Source organism: Phalacrocorax carbo, chromosome 1, assembly GCF_963921805.1.
Source record: "Phalacrocorax carbo chromosome 1, bPhaCar2.1, whole genome shotgun sequence".
NCBI classification, from domain to species: Eukaryota; Metazoa; Chordata; class Aves; order Suliformes; family Phalacrocoracidae; genus Phalacrocorax; species Phalacrocorax carbo.
Window position 1 is genome coordinate 66,308,003 of NC_087513.1, and position 20,083 is coordinate 66,328,085.

At 39.4% G+C, this 20,083-nt stretch overlaps 1 protein-coding gene across 2 annotated transcripts in view; it reads right to left on the reverse strand.

Moving 5' to 3' along the window:
- Window positions 1–20,083, reverse strand: part of FGD4 (FYVE, RhoGEF and PH domain containing 4) — a 111,259-nt gene that overhangs the window by 82,181 nt on the left and 8,995 nt on the right. The window contains exon 1 of one of the 2 annotated variants that reach the window (XM_064457772.1): window positions 4,588–4,609. The exons of the other annotated variant lie outside the window; for it this stretch is intronic. The gene's annotated coding sequence lies outside the window, so the exon portion shown is untranslated. Of the gene's footprint in view, window positions 1–4,587; window positions 4,610–20,083 lie in introns of those variants that run through there. 2 annotated transcript variants of the gene reach the window in all.

Here is a 20,083-nt window from a genome sequence, read left to right on the forward strand (position 1 = left end):
TTGCAAGCAGGAAAGCTAAAGGAAACAAGGAGCTGCTAGAGAACACTGACATGCACATAAGCAAAGAAGTTTGTTTTTATTTAGGGGAGGTAAGGCCTTGGTGGGGGGGGAGAGGGAAGGCTGTTTGTTTGCTTTTAAGCCTATAAACAAGCCAGGCCTGCAGAGCTATTATTTTCATCATGTTCAAATCACATCAGGTTGCGGACATCTGATTGTCCTTATACTTGTACATTCCGTACATGTCCTTCTGAATTAAAATGGTAAATTATATTAATCAGCAGTGGCAGCACTCAAGACTTTTTCATGCAGCAAGAGCCAAGTAAACTGGAAATAGTTCACAGAGCTATTTCACAAGCACAAAAACTCTTTAAATTTACTTCATGCCAAAACATCCGTGCTATCTACATTACTATTCAGCAAATATACACTGCAAAATTTTTTAAAATGTATTTTTAAATACAGAAGCATTTAAGTGATCAATGCCATTTTAAAAAAAAAAAAAAAAAAAGATACCCAACTTTCATTTGGATCCCTCTCCCTTTACTGCAGATTCTGAACAGCTGCCCTGCATTTTGCCAGGTCCATGGCCACATACACCCATGACTCTGACTCACCATTTCAGAGTGCAAACACTGTTACTTATTCTTCAGCTGCTGCCTAATCTTTTTATGGTTTAGGACATCCTCATCATGACAATCAGTTGCACATGGAAGGACATACTGCAGCCAGAAGAGTTCCATGTTCTACACTCACACATTTAAAAAATAGTAATTAAAAAAAAAAAGTCAGCGTTGCCTTTTCCAAGGATTTCTTTGATCTTTTCTGTGTAGGACAAACATATTTATGGTATTGCAATATGTCCTAGGCGTTTGCCAGAACAGATTGTTGAGCCTTTCTATCAACTACCCATGACTGGCTGCTGATGGGGGGGTGTGGAAACAGTGACTTTTTACCTCTTAGAGAACTGAAACTATTTGTCTGTATGATGCTATTTTCATTAAAGACTTTCAAAGCAGGTGCCTGAAGTTGGGCAATCAATTCAAAACTCAAGACACTAAATGCCCAGCTATAACAGACATGAGTATTTGCTACTCCCATTTGAGGAACCCACTTCTGCAAGATGTGAATCATAGAGCCCGTTACCATCTTATCCAGCATTTTAAGATGTACCTGGACACCGAGAAGAAAAATGAAAAATGACTGTTCAAGAAGAAATTTTATATTAAGTCTACTGTTTCTTCAGGACAGATGATCACAGTAACTAAGAAACCAAGGAAGATGTCTCAAGATATATCATCATATACTATATGATATATTCAATGAGTATATACTTGAATAACTTCTTACAAAATGAAGGCATGGATGGCAAATAAAATCATCCACTGGAGAAAAGTTCTTGCAGCTAAGGTGCTGAACTAGAGGGAGCATGAATCATGACCACAACACTCTGCATGGTTTCTTCTGCTATCCAAGACAAAGGAGTTTGTGCTGCTTTCTTTTCTGTAGGAGGCAAAACAACTACTTTATCTACCTTACACAGAACAGCAGTTACTGACAAAGACTATTTCAGTAAGGGCTTCTTCAGTGATGCCCCTCCCATAATACATATTCTTACTGTCTTGTTGCTGTAAGACAGTCACTGCATATTATTGCAAGAAGAAAGAAAAAAAATAAAAGGAAACCATCTGTATGTTTTGGGTCATCTATATTTCTAGCTAAGCAGTCAGGCATCTACAATCTTACAGGAACATCTGCAGATCATATTCTAACAAGTGTTGTCACACCCCGCCTGGTTCAAGCCACCCTCCCCTCTACCTCAGCTCATGCAGTAATTTAGTTTTGAAAGAACCTCTGAGGTCACCTGGTCCAATGCCCTGTTCAGAGTAGGGCAAGCTTCGATCAAGTTGCTCAAGGCCTTGGCAGGTGAGCTGAGTGCCTCCAAGGATGGATATCCCACAGGCCCTCTGGGCACCTCTTCCAGTGTTTAACCACTCTGATGCCAAATTTTTCTTCCTCCGATGTGTAGTTGGAATCTCCATTGTTGCAGTTGCATCAGTTGCCTCTTGTGTTAACATTGTTTATCTCTAAGAGCCTGTCTCTGGCACCTCTGTACCCCCATTAGGTGACAGAAAATAGTAATAAGTCACTAGATAGATGTCTCTCATGGAGAAACCCAGTTCTGTCAGGCTCTTATTTGTATGTGTCAGGCCCTGATCATCTTAGTCAACTGGACTTTTTCCAGTTCATCAGTATCCTCCTTGCACCAGGGAGCCTAGAGCTGGGCACAGTACTCCAGATGTGGTTTGACAGGTGTAGAACTGTCACTGAAAGACTCACTTTCCTTGACCTGCTGCAGTTGGTCCCGTTTCACCACAAGGGCACACTACCAACTCACATTTCTCTTTTCATCAGCTCTCCATGTCCTTTTCTGCAGCACTGCTCTCTAACCACCAGCCTGTATTATTGCAGAGATTTTCCAACCCAGATATTAAAACTTTCATTTGCCCATGATGAACTGCATGAGGTTCCTCTCAATCCAGTTTTCCAGCCTGACAAAGTCCTTCTGAAAAGCATCCCTACCCTACCTGTATCAACTGCTCCCACCCCACTTGTAGAAGATGCCCCTCTTTCCATTGTCCAGATAGTTAACAACAATATGGAACAGTATCAATGCCGGTATTAGGCCAGGAAAAAGTAATTCCTCTCCTTTCCCTGTCTTCAAGGCAATAACAGTAATTTGGCTGGCCTATCAACTGACGAGTGTCCTCCAGAGGACTACTAAAATTGCTCTGGGAGCCAGAGGCATCTGCAGGATCACTGTCTGACCATCCTGTCCCTACCTCCAAGGGCAACATTCAAAAAATGTAAGTACAGTGGGATAAGGTGGCTCCTCCTCCAATCTCAAATACCACAGTTTAACACTGTGCAAATTGCTTTAGTCTGAGTATAATTTAAAGTACCACAAGAATGTCATCAGTAACTGTTAGTCATTATCTTTCTTCATCTACTGAGTTTCAAGTGGTTTAAGTTTTATCCTGCCCTGAATTGTTTGTGTACGTGACAGAAAGAAAACATGAACAAGAGCCAAGAACAACACTGCAAAACTGTTTTGGTGGGTTTCTTTCATAAAAGGTCCTTTGAAGACTTTTAGAGTTCAGTAACATTATAGAAGGGAAAGAATTTCTACATTTTTGGTGTATGAAAGCATGGCATAACTATTTGTATAAAAATAAATGATCATATCAAATGTCAGATGAACATATTAGGTTTAGGTTCTTTGGCTTTTATTCAGAGAGGGGGTTGGGATTAGGAAGAAGCAGGAAAGCATAAGTAATAGAAATATCAATTTATCATTATTCACAAAAAAATAAATTTGCAGTCAATTTCCATGGATGAAGTGTACCACCACCTTGGACCTTAGCTGAAGTCATAAGCAAATTCCCTGGAACACCACATGTGTCATCAATTTGGAAACTAACAATACTCACAGCTGCTAAAATATCCCATAAAACAATGCAGTTCATACCTCGGGAAAAACAAATTTGGACTCTTTTTCACTCATCTGGAATTCTTACTTACGTCTAACTATTAATTCTAAATAGTTTATTTAGGGTAGAGAGGAATATCTTACTCTGGGGCAATAGAGAGATCAAACTTAGACAAGAGATCGTATATTATCAAGACCATACCACAAAAATCATGTACACATTACTTTAATAAACCCTTCAATTCAAAAAGGTGGCTTTACCTTCTATGAGATAAATGAGCTCCACTAAAAACTAGAATGGCGCACAGGACACATTAATCCTTTTCAAAGAAGCAAGCTCACTACACCACTGTGTCGTCCTCACATTCAAGTGCACAGCTTACAGATATCTGCATTTGTCTTAGAGATGCTTTGAACCAAGAAAACATAAAAGCTATCCATGACAAAACCTGGGAAACACTGTAATCCAGACTGGAATCAGCGAAATAATTACTATATTATATCCTACATGGAGAACTTAAAATGTCAAAAATTCCACGACAAAAGAGAACAAGTCTGACAGTAAGCTACTGAGTTACTTTAAGAAACCTAAGTTTAAATTCTTCGGCTCCACAATGCATTTTTTGTCCTCAACATATTTCTTAATTCTCCGTGCAGACTTCTGTGTGGGTAACCATAGCATGAATAATCCCACTGACTATGAACGTACAAGAAGGAAACAATCATTAATTACTTGAGGCTGCGCAGATATTTATAAAGCAATAAAAACGAACACAGAGCTCTGGGTGGCACCCATGGTGCTTTTAAGCAGCTACATGAAAGGAGGAGGAAAAAAGTGACCCAGAAATCAAAATAAAAGTCAAACTTTGTTCTAATACGGGATGGAGGAAACTTCTTTCCCATTACAGGACAAGTAAATATCATCAACTGCCTGACACAAAGGGAAGAGGAAAACAACAGGAAAGTTTGCCAGCTGGGGAAAGCAGTAGTCAACTGCCAACGATCATTTTAGGGCTGCAGCTGCTTGTCTCTGCCAATTAAAAGAGTTAGTGTTCTAAAAGTATATTAAAAAAATGCCACTAGGGAGTTTAAGTACTGACCTTGTAAGGAAAAATTCCATGGAGAGCAAATTTCCAGGATGCCAGGGATTTCATTAAAATCATCTCATGATTTCCCAGGTTAAGCATGAAAACAGCTATTCCAAAAATGCAACTGATGTTGCTTTTTTTCCTGCTCACATCCCTACCCACAGAGTTGCCAGTCTCCACATGCCCATCCGAATTCAGTTCTGTACATCCCACTCCAAAGGGAACAACTTCTAGACTGAGAATGTTGCAACTACTATATCATCACAAATCTATTTTTACTGGGTGAGCCATGGTGCTTCTGGGAAGACAGCAGATACAAAATTTCTCTCAGTACTTTAAGACTATTCATGTACAGGGCTCTCAGGAATGCTATCTCTTGAGAGTTTGAGAAACGTTGGTGACAAGCATATTTCCAAATATTTTAGGACTTAAAAGGGCTAAATATAGCAAATGAACAACCCAAGAAAAAATATCAAGGTTTTCCCCACATAACAGAGTGCTTGCAACTAAACTATGAAGTACAACTTTTTTTTTTTTAAACACAAAAATCTGTTTGTATGCATAGCATTGATATCAGAAGCGACATGAAGGATGATCAAGTCACCTCTGTGATATTTCCGAGAGCTTAACGAGAACCCCTTCAAATAGATGAAGGAAGAAGTGATGCAAAGGTGCTCAAAACAACAAAAAAAGTGATTCATTATATAACATCTGCACTTAGATTTCAAATATATCACACACAGCATCATCTGGAAAAAGCAAAGACAGGTGCAGGAAGAAGCCCAGATCCACAAGCACAGTGTCACATCCTTTAACAACTCCAGAACCAGCTGACACTTATTTTAACCACTCAGGGCAATCAGGAAACACTTATTCCAGCCTATGAACTTGTAGCCAGAAGTTTCGTTACTCATTCTCTTGAATCAGAAGCAACCGAGCGATCCAAAATTTACCAGTTGTTACAGAACAGGCAGATATAATTTTGTTCCTCTGTAGCTACAAGGGTGACCAGTACCCAACATGTGGGTACTGGGCACCACAAACATTATACTAAAATTAGGGTAGAATTCTACTACTGCCCTACAGTTCATTATTTTATGGCATTCCCCTCCACCATTATCACAACAGAAGCAATTCAGTCATGGCTATTGTATTTCACTGCTGTTTCAGAGCAAACAGCATGGCTGTTACTTTCAGTGACACTCAGACAAATCTCTAATTCAACATACACTTCTGCTGAAAAAGCAGCCAGCCAGCCGTGTACTTTTCTGTTTATGGAACAAACTGGCCCACAAAAAAGGAACCTCAAAATCCTACTTCAGTCTCAAGAATCATATCTAGGGGCACAGAAGGAGAGAAAAAAACTAAAGATAGAACAGGACACCAAAGAGGTTTGTCTGAAGTATAGAGTAGCTTGACTACATTTAAGAGCAATTTAAAAAAAAAATATTTAACATTCACCCGTACAAGTCAGTTAAAAAATGCCTTCTTAACAAAAGATCTGTTTCTTAGCCAATCCTTTCCTCTGCTACACATACCTAGACAACAATATTTAAAAATTTAAGTGTCAAAATGAGTAAAAGTTCAGAGAAAGTTTATCAAGTTTAGAGTTCTCTCTCAGACACTCGCTGTATCTTCTGGAGGCAGGAAGATAAGAATATGTACCTGGAATACAGTCAAGACAAAGAAGGAAGTTTTTAAAATAAACCCAACTGCCCACAGTGACATTGGATCACCAGTTTCATTTTGACTATTACAAGGAGATATTACAAGGAGATTATTGAAGAACACTTACCCACCCTTTTTTTTAATTATTTAAAAAAAAAAAAAACTGGACACAAGTTTCACAAAGGAGCAAGCTGTTCTCTGAGATACGGAGGTGATCGCTCAGAATCCCCACTACATAAAGACTGTATTTCATCAGAATTGATTTGCATTGCAGTTAGAGTGCTGTGTACCACAGCCTTTCTGCTCCACAAATCTCATGGTTACAGCGCAGTCTGATGCCAAAAAGTGACCATGAGCTATTTCTAGGCAATGTCAGGATCCTGAAGTCAAGGATGAAACTTCACAGGAAGATCACATAACGCAGCAGTAGGCAAAAGAGTACAGGGCTAGGACTTCATGAACTATGGCAGACAACTCAAACAAAAGGACTTCCAATGACAGAACCACCTCATCAGACTGACCTTTCTGGAAAGGATGTCACCAGTAGGATGGGAAGGCCATAGGCTGCACGGAAGGAGCCAGCAGGCTGCTTTCACGTCTTCTACAACAGCCTGGGGAAGGGCTCAGCAGCAGCTGAGGGTGAGCATGGAAACTGAAAGGTATTGAGCTGTAAGTCTAACAACCAAAGAAGCTTTGCATGTTTCCCATTCTGTGTAAATTAGCTAGAAAGATGAGCTCATGATTCCCTTGGGTTCTGGTAATAGTGTGCAAGCATGTTTATCTGCTGAACTCAAAGCAGAACATACATGTGTTTGTTTCTAAACCAAACTGCAAAGAACAAAACTCATTCTATACAGAAAGCACAACTGATAGGTTAAGTGGGGTAGGTAAGAAGGTAGGCAGTCTATCTCCTCACACATAACCTTCTCTCTTCTCTTTTATCTGTTCTTCCAATCCACTCTACCTTGATAGGCTCGTTTCCCTTGATGCATGTCTGCCTGAGTATCAGCAGTCTCCTACACATACAAGCACATGAACACACACACATATTACATCCTACTCACACTACAGTTCCCTTACATCTTCCTCCACAGCATGCAGCCCGTGGAAGAAGTACGGCAAAAGCGACACTTAGGCCTCTTGTGACGGCCTTGCTGAGCAGATTGCAGATAGCACCACCCCCAAAGCAACACAGGACCCTTAATTTACAACCGCTTAAAACCTGCACTCTGCATTGGAAAGAACTTGCATTCTTCCTTTCCCTCCGTTTTCCTTCTTAAAGCACATTACGGCTGCAAGCTTCAGTTAACAACTGTGTTGCTTACAGTTTTACCCGAGACCACTGCAGGCCCTCGGGTCACGTACGCAACTAATGCTGAAACTGGATACTTCTGGATTCTCTCTCAAAGTTAACGCAGAGGAAATAGGTGCTTACTACTAAGAGTTCTGAAGTCTCCATTTGATGAAGTTTACAAAAAGAAATGAGTATAGGATTGGCACAAGTGGACATTTTTACGATTTTCTGAATGTAGGTGGCTTGGCTTGTCCTGGTTACTTCAGACACACAAGAAGCAGCTTTGGAAGATGGGAAAGGTTTTTTTAGTCGGTGATAGACACCACTTCATCTAGAAACAATGAAAAGTGTATCAGTCAACTATGCTTTGTCCTTTGTATTTACAAAACCAAAACTGAACCCCTTCTCCTCCCCCTAGGCCTGGCTTCTGTAAAATTTACAGAACTGGAATTAGCAATATAATTTTAATACACTTTCTTCTAAGCAAACATTTTCCTTTGAAAATGATATCTCATACTCAGAACATCAGTTCTTTCCACTGTGTTCCCAGAATTCCTACAAGAACACAACTTCCCTGTTTAACGCATAATTTTCTTCCCTCTCTACTTCAAAGCACACACAGCCCATCGAATGAGGACAGACTTCATGGTTCCTTCAAGGCAGCAGAGAGGAAGCCTCTAAATCTAAATAAGGCCTTTCATCTGTCAAACAGTACAAGCAGATAGACCCAATATAGCTTATTCTTTAGTCATACAATACTTGTGCTTTGAGGTTATGCCTTCCCAAATAAGGCCCCAGCTGCACTATAAGTACTGTGAGCAGATTTACCAGAAAGAGTGAAAAATAAGCCTGCGCTGCAACATTCAATTTTGGTGAAGTTCAGTGTACTCAAAAGCCTGAATTCCTACCTTTTTTCCTCTCCCCAGTCTTACCAGTGTAAAAGACACTGCCCCTCCTGTGGCCCGCCTGGCTGAGTGCATAACTCTCCATGAGCACAGAGGCGGTATCTGGAGTAGCCTCTGCATTAAGATCCCACCACACTGAGGTTAGTGCAGAAAATGTAAAGGACTGTAACCATTTACAAAGAAAGCCATTGATAAATACAGGTCTAGAACTGCTTTCAACACACCAGCAGGTCGATCCCACTAAAGTTTATGTGGGCATCTTGTAAACACCACAGCAAAGAAGTTTTAAATGTCCGTACGATTAGGCTGGCAATCTAAAGCCCACCGCTAGCACCAGTGGTCTGTCATCGCACCATCTCGCAACTGTTAAGTTAGAGCAGTCCTGACAAAAATCACTTCCAAAAAAGGCTTTTCCATTAAAACACTAGTAAGATTTTAAGTGGTCATTGTTCTCATCATTAATTGAGAAATAAAATATTGTAAATATCTGAAGCTTTTTTTAAAGAAGAAAAGACATGAATACATATACGTCTGCATAGGCTTGCATGTGATAGATTCAGGAATCACAAACACTGTGAGCCCAGGATTCAGCAGAAGGAAAGAACATTTTGCTCTACGTGGAGCCGCTCTGGAAGGACTGTTCTATATCATGACCTTACCAGGCCTGTTTATAGGCTGCTATAAAAGTTTCTGAGAACAGCCTCAATCACTACCAAATAATGCTACTGAAGCATGACAAACATGATAAATTGAAGAAGCAGAATTTGGTTTTTGTACTAGGGTTTTTTTTGCTCATGGCAGTGTACCTACCTTGAATAAAACTGGTTTGAATGATTTACTAACGTTTCACAGAGGAATTTCCAAAAGTTCCCTCTTGCATTTACCTTGCTCCAAAAGGAAAGAAAGTAGCAGTGTTCCTCTTTCATGGGAAAATGAGCTGCACTCCACCTTTGGTACTTTCTGCTGTAACTGTGGAACTAAACATCATAACAGACACCTCAGTGACATGTTCTTCATCTTAAGCCAGATTTAGAATAGCCTTAAAAGAAACACCATGCAAAGACTCATTTTCTAACAGAAACCCTTTCTCCATCTTTGATCCTGGCAAACTTGCTCCAACAGCTAAAATAAAGAGGAGGTTACTGCCACAAGTCGACTATTATGATCACCTCCCAGAAGTCAACATCCCAAGAAAAAAGCAGCAAAACAGTTCATGGGAACAGCACAAATAAAGGAGTGGACAAAATGCAAATTCAAGGGCAGTACCATGCCTGGCTACTGCACAGGCATCCCATACAGCTAACAGAATTACGCGAAAGCAGTCTCTCTCAGAGAGGTTTTTATATCACTCAGAGAAGAATTTCTAAAGCTTGCCTGCCAAACACCTCATATTTCATTTATCCTTCCCCAGCAGAAAGCGGTTCACAGTCTAAATGCCCCTCCTTCAACTTACGAGGAATAAAATCCTGTTAGACTGATCTATTTAACAAAAATCAAAGCTACATTTTAAAAAAAAAATACCCAAACATGAAAATTGTTCTTAAAAGGCAGGTCTTTGAGCCTGTAAATCCCACCCCAAAAAACCTTGTAATTGTGCACATACATAACGTACCCAGACATACCCCTTGCAGACCTAAGTGTCTTCCATTTTTCTTGAACTATTTCCAACACTTTGGAAAATAGGCTATTTATTCTTAAAGGATGCCAGTTATTTCATCGATGCAGGTAAATAAGGCACCGCAGGAAGGGCAGCATTGCTTTGCTCCCCCTTCAAAAGCAGATCACAAGCACTGGTATTGGATACCCTCTCCAATTACCACATTCTAGACCTCACATTTTCACTGCAGCACAAACATCAGCTGTCTGCAGATGCCATTTGCCCAGGTTAGATTTTGCTCTTACTGACAATTTAACATTCTGAAAGTGGTAGGCAAACTTTTTAAATAGATGTTAGAACTTCTGTTGGAGTTCCAAAAATAGCCACAATACCTAGAAATGTACTTACTGATACCAATCTTTCAAATTACGTACCCGAATCTGTTGGTTTGCATGCCTAGAGTTAGAAAACACAAATCCAGTACTTAGACTTGTAAATTTGTGAACTGGTTTTTCAGAAGAGCTCAAACTCAGTACGTCAGGAAAACAGGCTATTTAGCTGTTACGTTTGTACAGAAAATCCTGGCTGTAGAACGGAACACTTTCAACCGTGCTCTCACAACTCTCTGATTAACTGCATTGAGCAATACTTTTGCTTTCCCTATGCATGATTTCAAAACAGACAGCCAATGCTAATTGACTACAAGTGGGAATTTAAAAGGCTATCTTAATTCTGAATAAAATTGTCAGCAGAGTAGAATACACTTCAATTTTTTTCTTCTTCTTCTATTTGCCCTTAAACCTTCCTAGGTAAACAAATCCCGAACTACTTTTTCCTTTCAATATCCACACTACATTAAGTATCTGCCTTAAGGAAAAAAGCTCTATAGAAAATGACTACACCAATAACATACCCTTACTATTCTGGAGCAATTCCGTCTCATCGATTTATTCACTTACCAGTGAAGAGATGTAAGAGCATTTGTTAGGAATTTATGGATTCATTTCTTCTCCTTTGGTCAAAAGGTATTTCTTTTGACACCACGCTGACTTCCTGCTCACATCCTCAACGCCGACACCCAACACCCAACGCTGACAGCCCTATACGCTGAAGGGCTCGCTGTCTTTTACTTCCTTTTGTGGCTTTCAAGGCCGCAATGAGGGAGAGCTTTTGTTCACCAGAATATTGCATTTTTACAGCTACTTTATGAATATGCTGTTTTTTCAAAGTGAGAGCTTTACTCCGACCTTCTGATATATCTTCTCATACTAATTCACTCCTCTCTAGGGACGCATAGGAAGATGCCAAGAATGAACACAAACTCAGAGCACCTCCCCTTCATTCTTACTGTTGCACTCTGCATGTGTAACACATGCTCCAGAAAGCAGATACTTAAGTGAACGTTAAAAGTCTGTCTGGATGAATGGAAAGCACACTTCTGTAGCTACCAGAAGAAGATATTGTTAGACTGCACTTCACCGTTCCTTACGGAGCAGTTTGGTTGCCCGTTGAGCATTGCCTGTTACTTCTACAGGAAAGCCTGAATTGGCATCAGTAAGTGGATTTTTTTGTCACCCATACCCAAGGGACATCAGGTCTATGAAAAATACACCTGAACCTTGCCAGTTTATCTTTGAAACAAAGCATCCACACTGAAAATACGTATGAGATTGTTATAAATATACTTCATCCTACTCTTAGTTAATTGGCTAAAGGAAGAAATCATTTTCACAGGAGATCCATGACACAAGACACACCACAACCTCCAGTAATGTCTTCCCAGTTTCACAAGTATTATAGTACTGAGATCATGTTAAACAGTTTCGGAATAGCCCTGCTGGTGAAACTTCTTGCATTCATTATATAAGATTAATGTTTTTGAAGGATGTCTCTTCTCCACAATGCTGTCAAAGCAGTCTCAGAATCAGCAAAGCAGTCCAAAAGCGATAACCAGCTAAGTACTTCTGGCTTCTCTAACTTGATAGTCTGTGCTACAAAAACACCCTAAAAATATATCTATGAAAACATCACCTTCAATCTCGTGCACCATACTCTTTTTGAGTGGTTTATACAGCAACATGAAGCTTTAATACTTATTTGTCCAATAAGCTAGATATATCGATAAAATATAGTAGCTGCCTCCTGTTTTTTGAAAGGAGAGGGAGAACTACTACTCCTTTAAGGTTTCTTTTGCTTAGAAGACAATTCTGTAGGTAAAACTACACCACTCATACAGTCTATGAAAAATAGATCAAAAATATTTTATCATATTAAGTAACTGCAAAACCTTTGAAGGCTGATGATTTGCTCCTGAGATTAAAAATACATCTACAAATGAGAACATGACAAACAGAGCTGCTTGAAAATAAAAACCAAAATTTAGGTATCATATTAGCAACACAGACCCAGTATCAGGTCAAAATCTTGGATAGCTACAATAGGTTGCTTTGGTTTTTAAAAAAATTAAACCATGAAAAATTTTCTGTTTGGAATATCAATACTTTCATTTTAATGAGATCAAGAAATACTGGTTTTCCATCTCACTTTAAAAATACCCCACAGTGTTCACTTAAAATCGAAGAAATCTAACAGCCAGACAATCTCCAACTACAGGCAAATGGAAGATTTCAGTCCTGTGAAATGGTCAGCCTGTGATGCCATTGATCTCAGATTGCTCCATGTCATCTTGAGAATTACAGTCACCGTACTGAGGGCTACTGCTGGTCAGTCGGTGGGATAACTTATTAAACCAGGACTGACTTTCCCAGTCAGGTCAATGATTTGAAGCGGGCAAAACGATATAGTTGGGATAGATGAAGTATGATTTAAGTGGCTTTAGTATAGCAGCACACTTAATTGAAAACCATGGGCCAGATGTTTTTACTAATTTTGGACACGACACAGTTCAGGATCCAGTGCTTTGGCCTACAATTTGATAAAACAGTCATAGGGATCATTTGTTCTTATTTAGATGGAAGCACACTTGACAAGTGTACCTACTTCTTATGTCCAAAAAAATATATAGCCATTAACTTGTATGTCATTCCTTGTTATGCTGCTCAGTCGTAAGCAGGAGGGACAGGAGTGAAAGCTGCTGAGGCAAATTTATTTTGCCAACTGCCAGCAGATTCACTGACAGATTCAGAGCAGGATTCACTAGGACTTTTGGAGCAGTCTTGGAAAGTAACTGTGAAATTATAAGTCACCTAAAGCTGAGGAACACGAGAAGGTTGCATTTGCACTTGTTCTTCTGTAAGGGGACTTCTGGGCATGGAAGCAGAAAGGGAAGCCGAGTTTTAGAAAGATTTCCCTATTCAGCATAAGTGACCACAATCCAGATTTGAAAAGGATAGCGCAGGAATTATAGGAAAAGGAATTCTGACCACTAAAAGGTTAAGGGTCTTTTTCCAGCAATAATAATCTTTATCCACTTCCATAGGGAGTTTATCCTCAATTCCAAATTTTTGTCATTAATCTCCAGCCCCAAGTTAGCCACTCACGAAGAAAGAAATATACAAGTAAATTGCTCTGTCTTCATTCTAGACTTTGAACTAAGGATAGAAAACTAACACGCTAAGCTGCTGCTAATGTGACCATTTTATGATTAATCACAGATTAATCTGTGAAAGAGATTTCTTTGAATGAAGTCTGTGAGAAACAAACCTATGTTCTACCTGGACATACTTCTTTCACCTTGAACATAAAAAAGACCAGGTCTGATTAGCTATAAATATACAGCTGATAGGGTAGAAATCCCCTTCCCTTTCGTATCACATGGCCAATTTCTATTGAATAGAATATTTGCAAACGATTCACAGTTAAACTAAGCCTTAGAGAAACCAAACCTGGATTGCTGGCTGTAGGTCAGTACTCTAGAGTTTCAAACAGTTCAAAAAAGTGCAATGTGTGAACATTCATCTGAAATGCAGTTCTTCTCCATGTCAGTCAGTTTTCTGTTTTGTTAAAAAGTAAACCAGGTGAGGAGCTTCATCTGAACATACCTATAAACAGAAGCTATAGGGAAGTATGCAGAACATTTCGGTAACAGGCAGATGGGATGATGACAGTACTCAGAGACATATGAACGTCTTGTAATCCATTAGAGAGCATGCTCGTCCATGCACTCACATACACTCCATATATGACCCATACTGTTACCAGTCCACCTTTTTCACTGGGTATGAAAAGCTCAGAACCTCTAAGTAGCTTCTCCAGCTTTTCGAGTTATGCCCCCAGCAACAGCTAAATCAAAATCAAAACTGCAATCTGTAGGCCAGGCCCATAATCGCTAGTAGGAAGGAAAACCCACACCAACTTTGCTGAATCAGAGCCAGCTGGAAATGCAGCAGTAGCCCCTGCTGCCAGAACACAGCACTACTGCAACGGTGACGGTGGCCACTCCACCAGCTCCAGCCCGAAGAATGGCAACAACTGGCCACCCACCTCACAGGTGGAAAAATGTGACAGTTTGATGTCTAAAGCTCACCTTCCGCATTGCTCTGTGTGTGTAGCTGCTGTGGTGAACACACCGAAGAGACAACAAACCAGGCAGCACCCTGTGCATTCTGGTTCCAGCAAGGAAAAAATTTAGCGTTAGTTTTTAATAGAAGTTGGTGAAGAATGTAAATTAAAAGTGTGGGGAAAGGAAATAAGGTTGTTTTAAATTCAAATATGAAGTCAAATTACTGCACTGAATTTGCCTGCCTGTTTTGAGCCTAGTAAGTGCAGGATCCCTACTTATGCTTGTGTACAAACGCTAAGTTAAATATTTATCTGTCAAGACTTGCCTACATATTGTTGGATCTCATACAATGTTTTATTGATACTTGTCAATAAAGAGCAATATGCAGCTGCTCATATTTTAAGTTTCCATAGGTACCATGTACTAATATTGAATTTTCACATTTTCAACACAGCAAGGCACAATTCTGTGTGTAAACCAAAATGGCTGACGTTTTGAAAGATACTGAAGTGGAATAAAATTAGTTAAGTATAAATTACCTTATTACCTTTATATTAAAATTACCTTAACTGATGTTGAAATAAAATTCAGCTTTAGATTTCAAAACTCAGATTCTTGTCATATGTATGAGGTTAGCATAATAACATTACCCTCATTTTAACCTGTATTGTAAAACACAGGTGCGCTTTTATTTTTTTAAATTCAAAAACCTAAATTAGAATTAATAGGACAAGTCCACACCCGCCTCCTATTTAGTATCAGATAAGTGAATCAGAGGACATGCAGACATTCTCCACAATCCACTAATCAGGAAACAAACATGATGTATCTTTTCAGAAAGTTATTTTGCCAGTATATTCCTAAATGTCTCTGCTAAGTCCTAATGAGGGAACAGGATAATATTTTAAAAAATAAACAAAAACATACCAACCCACAAACCCAAAAACCCCACACCTTCCAAGTTAGTAAGGAGCAAACAGTAACAGAGTTGGCTTTACTCTTCTTATGGTGTTTTTGCTAAGGAAAAGTAACCACAGGGAGTGATGAGTTAAAGGAAGAAACGAACTAGTCTAAGGTCACATCAAAAAAACCCTCTCATTGACTCAATATGCTGTGCAAAAAGGATCAACTTATTTCTTTTACATTATAATCACCGTAGGAACCACAATAGCAGAATCAAAAAAGGCAGCCTATAGTAGTTTGCTGCTAAATTAAATTCTTGGTAGTGAATTCTTTGATAATTTCTTATTGTACCCAGATAGATCTGGATCTCATGATGCTGTGTAACATATAGGCAAAATATGAGATGATCATTTCTACAGAAGAGATCCTTGTATTTTGATTATTCATTCCACTTGTTCAGGACAGAAGGAGCTTGCTTTCTTTTTACACCATGCTGAGGAGGCCAGAAAGACTGCGGGAACAGGAGGAAAACCCTGGTGGACAAGGCTCAAGTGCCGTGCAAGCTGCTGCCTCACGTGCTGGTGCCTCAAGACCCTGCAGAAGGCAGCAGCTGGGGCAGACACCATCCTTCAGATCGTCTGCAGAAAAATCAGCCAGCGAGCATGCTGCCAGCTGCACCGTCCTGATAAAAGCACAGCTGAAACGACCATTTGAAAAGGGAAAACTTCAACTTTAGACAACATTTGAGGGCCTCGCTATGTTTCTAATTTGACTGCTGTAGTAACAGACAAACGCAAGTCACTGCTGAGTTATCACAAAGATTTTTAATGAAGATTTCTGACTGCTAGAAACTTGCCTATTATCTATTAAATTATTTTACAATATCAGACATGTATTAACTATTACCTTCAACAAAGAAACTTCACTCAGTTTACATTTTCTACAAAGATTCAATATGGTATGTAAAACTATCCTTGTCATTAGTAGAAAATATTACAAAGCCGATACTAAAAAACTGGCAACTTCATTGCTTTTGGCCTCGTGCTTGCAGTAGCCACTGTGCTAACAGGGTAGGCAGGCAGCGTTACCTAAGCATACATGAGGGCAGATAATCCTGAAGGACAACCTCAGTTTGCGTAGCCCTTTTCCCTGTTACTCTAAAGATGTATCACAGACATGGTTATTTCCAATGCAAGACAAAAAAGCATTAACTGAAAGCCTCTGAATGAGCTGAAGTTAAAAAGATAAGTTAGATGTGGCTAAGAGACGTTGCTCCTGACCTTTACTTGCTAATATGAAGAACTATAAGCCAGGCTTGATGTCCTAAACATAAAAAGGAAAAAAAATCACATTATGCAGTTGAAAGTTTAATACTTGAAGGTATGAACCATATCCAAATGCTTATGTCTGAACCCTATCCATATCCAACTATATCCTAATGCTTCGGTCTGGTACAGTCTATCAAGTTACATTAGGGATTCAGTTGGCCCCCTGCTGTTTTATACACAGGGAATATTTTTAGATTACTAACAGAAGTGCCTTGGAAGAACCACCTATACTGCAACGCCTGTGACAAAGCCAAGGCATTGAGCAATCAGTCCCTTCGCTACAACAATGCAGAACCGCAGCTGGCTGAAGCAGCCTGTGCAGCAGAGCACTGTGAGCTGGCAGACACCTAGCATTAGATACATTCTCCTCAGAGACCTTTGTATTTTCTTAACCACAATTTTTAGTTCCTTATTTTCTACTTCAGCTTTTGAAGGCGTTCCTTATTTTCCAGGAACTTTTAAGTAATATTGTGTAGAATGCCATTATATCCCAACGGGTTAAACACTGACCCAGTGATCTTTGTAAAATATAAAAATCTTTTAAAATCCCACACCCCCCCCCGCAAGTAGTTTCTGTCGGTGGCAAGCCACCTATAGCCTTTTGAATACCAACAACAACAACAACAAAAAACAAATGGACATCAGACCTCTTTATTTTCATACACTTCAGTCTCTCAATTGACCTGCAAGGTCATGGTTACAGTCTCTCAAACTGACCTCCAATTTGCTAAAAGATTTTAACTCAACTTTTTTTTTTTTTAAATCATGTTTTCCATAACAAGATTCAAAAACAGCCAACCAAAGAAAACTGCCACCCAACCAACCCACCATGCTACAATTACGGACCACACTCCCCAAATAATTAATTAAATCATAATTTAAATAGCAGATCCTTCAATGGTATAACATCTACATACAGGGAAAAAAAAAGATAGGGGAAGAAGACAGTATACATACCGTACAAAAACACAGATAATTTGCTTTATTTACTTGAATATATGTCCTTCAAGAGTTTATGACAAAAAATGAAGTAGTTCATTAGCACAGGATTACCTAGTTTTATTCTGTGTGTCTCATTAGCAGCTGCTGTAAAGCAGAAGTTTATATTTAAAGCTTAACATGCTTACCAGCTATCAGAATTCTCCCACCTTCTCTCAATGTAAGCCTGCACACCAAGAAAATTTAAAAGAAAAAATCCTTAGGATAAAGAGTCCTGTCAGCACCACGCAGTCACCTTGCAGCTCTCTCTACTTATTTGCAGTACTAAATAGCTCCTGCTTTTCTAAGCCCTTGTGTAGCACACCTGGAAAAAAGCCCTTATCAGAAAAAGCTGATCCTGCTTCTACGCCCTGAGCCACTGTAAACATTGTATTTTGACTTCAAACAACTTGCCCTTCCACATGTACCAAAAAAAAAAACCAACCCAACTTTAGTACTTCAGATACCTCAGCTCTGTATATTTCAGTTTCCAGCTCTGTTAGCCCTACCCTCGTTTAGGGTTGCCTATCATCTCACTGACTAAAATAAGCATGCAGTCCTTGTCAGGCTTAGCAAGGATTTCATATTCTCACATTTCATATTTAAAAAGCATTTTTCCTTCCTGAAACCGAAGCTAACATTTGACAGCAAATAGCTACTTTGTTTGATTTCTTAAGGGGGGAAACCACTTAGATAAATTCCTCTGCTTCCATCCCAAACTACAGATTCAGGGTGGTACATGGGCGCAAAGGCAGCCCAACAGTGACAGGAAAGACTACCTCAGAATTAACATATTAATTAACATATGGGAAGCAGAGAGGGGCAAGAGTGGGTTTTTTTCTTCTGATGCGTATGTTTGAACTAGCAGACAGAGCTGAGCAAAGCAAAGGACTGTGGAAAACAGAAGACTACTAAATACCTGCAATCCATAGTCTTCACAGAGCACAAGCCATTTACTTCTGCTCAGGTCTCTAATGGCCTTCCCTGGGACCAAAGGAAGGAAATAGTGAGAGATTTACTTTTTTTTTTTTAAGCCAGCATTGGTGTGACCAATAGCACTTTACACCACAGGGCAGCAGAGGGAATCTGATTCTTTTTTTCTCCCCTGCACTCTTTCCAAAATGTCACTCTAATAGAGAATTTCTGTATTTTTTCCCTGCTCTGTGGAATATCTCCCAAGCACCTCCAGTCAAAAGGAAAGAATCGTAAAGCCTGTTGCAGCAAAGGGGCATTTGTGGCGCTTATTGGGCCTGAACGACATAACTTGAGTTTTCTTTTGTAATGCAGTATATAGTGACTTCTCTACAAGCAAGGGTTTGGATTCTGTAACTTCACCAAATTTGAGTATTCATTACCTCATGCCTAGACATGTTAACTTGAAAAGGGTTACGTTAAACTGCTGTGCCCCAGAGCCATTCCCCATGCAGGTATTTCGGCAGCGCTACCAACCCAGTCTTCCTGACACAGGCCATTTTTCTCTGTGTCAGCTTTAAAAACACTTTCCTTTTTGAAAGGACTATGTTAATATTCTCTCAGAAAATGATAGTGGAAGTCATGAATTTTAGAGTATGAGAGTCTGAATTATTTGTATTAGAGAAATTTTAGAAGACTCTGGAAGGCTTTCTGATGTCTCATAAGAGGATTGCGGTCCTGCTCACAGCTGTCAAACACCACATGCTATTTCAGATGAAAGCTGAACCTGTATGCCTTGACCCCAGCAGAACAGAAGGAATCAATAAGGACTCAGAAAATGCCTTTAAACATCACTGTTTAACCCTGTGGGGAAAAAAGTAATCTGACAATTTGAGATGCGTGAGACAACCCTAGAAATACTCTTCAGTTTTCTAAATGATGTAAATATTTAAATCAGCAAATCATAAAAGACGTGTACAATGAAACTACTTAATCTGTTTTTTCTGTTTTTCATTTAGAGCATATCACCTTCCTATCTCAACATTTCCTGTAGGTTACATGAGGCACAAAAACCAATTAAGATTAAAAGTACTCAAGATCCAGTCCGACAAAAATGCTGAATGGCATTTAGGAAAGAACAAAGAGGACACAAATATGCACAGTGCTAAGGTTCACATGTTATTGTAGCCCATTCCAACATCCAATATTACTCAGATTTTAAAATGGTAAGGCTACTTTTCCGTTACAGCTCAACTGCATTTGCTGAAAACAACCAAAAAAACCCCACAGAAAACTAGTTAACTACACCATTGGTATCAGCCACATAAGAAAAGCAGAGATTATACTGTTGAATTTAACAGTTGTTAAAACCAGGAAGTAATAATTCTCCACAGTCAGGATGAACAGACACTTGTTTGTTTAAGCTCTATCCAAATCCTTGGAAGAGGTAAATCATTTGGG